Raw genomic sequence first — 4,753 nt, forward strand, 5'->3', positions numbered from 1 at the left:
GCCAGCGCGGGGTGCCTGACGGTAACGGAGCCACGGGCCGCCCGGGTCGGCACGCCTGGGGCTTGGGGAACGAGTGACCTCAGTCGCATGGAGGGGCTGAGTGGGGGAAAGCCTGTGTGTATCTGGTGGGGCTGGAAAGAGGAGGTGGTGGTCTGCCGGTGGTTCCGGGCGGTGCAGCGCGTTTCGACCTTATTCTCTGCAGGTGTGGGGAAGATGTGCAAAATAAGTACAGTTAGGTGATACCGCAGGAGTGAAAACTCAAACTGGGACTTTGTTCTCTGGGGAACGAGTGCAAAACCAACTTTGGAAGTGCTCAGGCGATGGCAGGTGGCGTTACGTTGCACCGTGTGTTTGGAGTACGACGTGGATGTCCTGCCTTCCTTAGGTCAACGGCCTGCTGTGCCTTCGTGTGTCTTTATTGTCATAGTGAGTCTGCCCCGAGTTCTCCGCCTGCAGAGCGCGCTGTGCTGGACCTCGCCCTGGGAGGAGGGCAGGGGCGCCTGCGAGCCGGCGCTCCCCGAGGTGCCCAAGGAGCTTGGTCGTCATCTTGTTGTCTAAGAGCAGGCTGAGCTGGTGAGCATGTATTCCTGTCTCACTGCGACAGGAACAAAACAGATAGAAGCAAATATGGGAACTTGGCAAATACAGGATATATCCTAAAGAGAGGGATGTAGTTTTTTGGAAAGGAGAATAACGTGGCTGTTCTGGTTGTAACTTGCCATTCCGCAACAGTAGATTTAAAGCACACGAACTGCCTCTTAACAAAATACATGAACATGCAAACACCTCTGTTTCTGATGCTTAACTAAGGTGTGAGGCCTTAAAACGTGCTGGCAACTGTGGAAGCTCACAGTTCCCCCCCCCCCTTAAAAAAAAAAAATAAATCTTACCTTTACCACAGAGCAGCTTTCTGTGGGGTGCAGCGTGGGCGGTGACAGTGTGAGAGCTGTTTGTGGTGAGTTCACACCCTTCCTTACCTTGCAGTAACTTGTTCTTGGCCCGTTACCGAGAGCTCTGAATGCTCTTTAATTTCATTCTGCAAAGCCGGAGGCTGAAATTGTACACACTGGAAACGTGCTAGGACTTTTTCCCGTCATCCGTGTGGCTTACACTCGTTTGAAATGTTTTTTAACTCCTAAATGTGCCAAGAGATTTATATCTTTGCGGTGCTTATTTATTAAAAATAACTACCTTGTTTATGCCAGCAGCTGCTGTAAAAATGTCGTCTGCTGCTTTTTACATAATGTGGTATTGAACAGGTTTTTTGTTATTTAGAATTTGAAAGATAATGTTCAATTAATGGCGATAGGTTAATTTAAAGCAATATTTGTGTATTGTCATCGCTGCATAGCCTGGACTTTAATGTCAAGATGATGAAAACTTGGGTCAGCACCGACCATTTGAACCGAAGGAGTATTGGTTTCGCGTGTTCTAAAACGAAGGCGCTTGGGTAACTTCGCCATTTTGTAACTCTGCCGCCTTATGCTGGAAGAACACGAACCCTCCTGTTTGCCAGTGCTTCCTCCTTTTGACGTCATCTCATTGTTGCAGGCTTTTACGTCGCTTCCTGCTCAGCTGCGTCTGGGACAACGGTTCTCCGTTACGGTTGGTGGATCTGTGAGTTCTCTGGATGACTGGCGCGGGGTTCCCGAGACGTAACAAAATCAAGCCTGCGATCGGTTGTCTAGGTGGCAGCCGTAAGAACCAATAGGCAGGAGTGCGAACCCTGCAACAACGCGTGGTTGTTTTCAGCGCGGCAGCCTTGCTTTAACCATTGTGGCAGATGAGAAGTACCGTTTGTCCTGTGAAATACACAGGAGCAGTGTCCTGTGCCTTGTCCCCCGTGAACAGTGGTTTCAGCAAGGGGACGATCCCGGTGACGTTAGAGTTTCGAGGCTTTTAAATGATCTACAGTAGGAGCGGCGGGATGGGAATTCGATATTAAGTAGGGCCCCGAGAGCAAAGACGTGTCGCTCTGCAGGCAGACGGAGGAGAGGCGCGCTGCAGTAAAGCTGCACCGTGTGCGGGAGCAACCTACACGAGTCGCACGCGGTCAGGGACATTACTCGTGACAGTGGACTTCCACAATGAAGCACTGTTCAAATCCATCTCCTATCCTACACTTGGGGTTGAGACAAAGTTTAATGAATAATAAACCTACACAAATTTGGTGGCTTTCTGGTTTCCCTGAATGTTTTGAGATCTTTTTGCTTTCTAACAGAATGTGTGTAATTCAGCAAAATACAATTTTAAAGACTTTTTTTTTTTAATCCGAGGAAAAGATTTGTTGTTGCCTTCATGTTTCTGTTGTTATTGTTAATGCTGCAGCAGTGACCATTGCTTGAGTCCTTTTTTTAGAAAACATACAGATTTACGTGAAGAAAAACATAAACCAGCTGGTACGATGCTATCTTATTGGACAGCCAATAAATTCTAGCCAAAAGCATTTGTAATTTCAGAGAGCTCTTTGCAGACTTCTCCGTTCGTGGAGAACCATGCCGAGTACTTCTTTCTTAGAAGAATAAAAGGGCTTTTATGCTTTGACATTTTCTCAGTCTCTATGTTGGGTTCCTGGGGGGGAGATCCCCAGGTGAAAACGCGGCACAAAGAAATGAAGTAGCTTAGAACAAAAGCCCTAAAATCTAATCCTTTTAGATTCTTTAGAGGAGACTATTTATTCCAACAGGCTTCACCGTTCGGTTAATGTTCCAGAATCCTCCTGCTAGCAGCTTACGGAGCACTGACACAAAAGGAGGTACAGATTTGTAGATTATTTTTTTTTTTAAATAAGCAGTATCTTTATTACTGAGACGAAGACTGTACCCTCTCATTTCTTCAATTGTGTTTTTTGCCCATAAAAACCACAGAACGAGAGTTTTTAGCTAGTTATTGGGGGCTGACCGGAGTCTGCCAAATCTATTCATGCAAATGCCTTCCCAAGTATGCCAACGCATTTCAAGTGAAAGGGGTCTGTGCTAGAGTTTCGGTTTATTACACAAGAGTGAATGTACGGTTTTGCAAGTCTTTTCCTGTTGTCTTTTACCCTTTACTTTCAGCTGGTTTGAGATTGAAAACACCGAGTCATGGGTCTTCCGCGAGCGTGGGGAAGAACAAGCGCTGTGAAGTGACCTGGCGTTTTTGTATTCAGCGGAGTTGGAAAACCGACCCCGATGCCGAAGGGGGACTGTATTTAATGCTCCCTCAGTTCTTACCATTTGGGTTCTGGCTAACAAAACACGGGGAAGGGGGTTGGAAGGAGGTAAGTTCAGAGCCTATAGGTGTTTGGAGGGTGTTCGCAGGAGAGAGGATTTAGCGTGAGGCACAAGGGTGGCACGCGGAGTACTGGAATACCGCACGCCGAGGAGAACGCTGTGAATTCCTTCCTAGCAGGCGGCTGTCACACAGAAGACCTAACGCTTTTAAGAAAAGAGAATGAAAAAGCCTGTGCGAGAGGTGCATTCCATTTGACGTGGCAACTGACGCGCTGTTTCTGGGGCCTTCTCTTAGGTGTGGATTGGGTGCGGGGCCTGATGAGATGATAGGGACACCAATGTTCCTTTTCATTTTGTGAGTTACTTTGTCAAAACGTAACAACGTCCGAAGTCGGGCATCTTTCCCTGGATAATGACATGTTAAGTTTCTGCCCGTGGTAAACTAACCAATGAGGCGGCGATTGCTAGCTTTTAATATTTATTTTCAAAACACCAAGGGATGCAATATTTCCCAGACATTGAATTGTTCCCTTTTAAAAATGAGGTACAGGTACTGTCAGCATTAACCCTGAGCAACTTTTTTCCACAATGTTTTTCTCAAAAACAAGCCCGATCCCGTTGCCTTGAAATTCTTTTATTCCGTTCTTCTACAGTTAAGCTTTACGTTCCTGTTCACAGACAACTGGATGTTTTTCTCCAAAGCGCGCAGGGCTTTCGCTGCAGTCAGACTCGTCTGCTCCCCACCCCCAGTTTGCAACGTACAATTCCCACTTGCAGCATTTTCAGTAAACACGGGATCAATTGAGTGTACAGAAATAGCTTCTTCTATAAAATTTCCATTAAAAAAATAACAAGTTTTTATTTACAAAGTGTTTGCTACTACAAAGTAATATTTCCTATTGGTTCAAATATACTATTTGCTAATGCCAGTGTTCCTATTAGGAAAGTAAAACTTTGTATATGCATTGTTCTTTAGATCTTTGTCAATGTTTAAAGCACATATAATACTACCACATTCTTCTTTACACTACTCCTAGCCACGTACAATGTGGTAGTAGAAATTAACACTATTTGATCAGGACAAAAAAATCAGCATAGCTTAAGAGCAGTCTTTCTGCAAAAATAAAACTTTAGTTTATAATTTAAAGGTATTTGGAAAGAAAGAAGTCTATGGAGAATTCAAAAATATGCAGCAAATAATTGTTTAAAAGACGAACGGGCAACTTGGACTTTCCTGAAGACAAAGGAGTTGAGCACAAGAAAAGGGAGAAAAATTTCTGCCAAAGCGTGTGTGTGACACTTTATGCCAACGCATATGCTAGGGGAGGGGGAGAGCAAGACGAGTGGATTAAAAAATTAATTAGAACTTCAAATCCCATACAGTTAGCATCCTGACAAATTGGATTTGTCGGTGCTTCTTGTCTTCCCACCCACCATGTTTACAAACCCGCCTTTGAGGTCAGCACTGGAAGACCAGTCATAAAACAGCTTTGGCCACGACTGGCCTCGTTCTTAAAAAAAAAAAGGGGGGGGGGGGGGGG

The sequence above is a fragment of the Pygoscelis adeliae genome, unplaced genomic scaffold, assembly GCF_000699105.1.
Source record: "Pygoscelis adeliae isolate BGI_AS28 unplaced genomic scaffold, ASM69910v1 Scaffold155, whole genome shotgun sequence".
NCBI lineage: Eukaryota > Metazoa > Chordata > Aves > Sphenisciformes > Spheniscidae > Pygoscelis > Pygoscelis adeliae.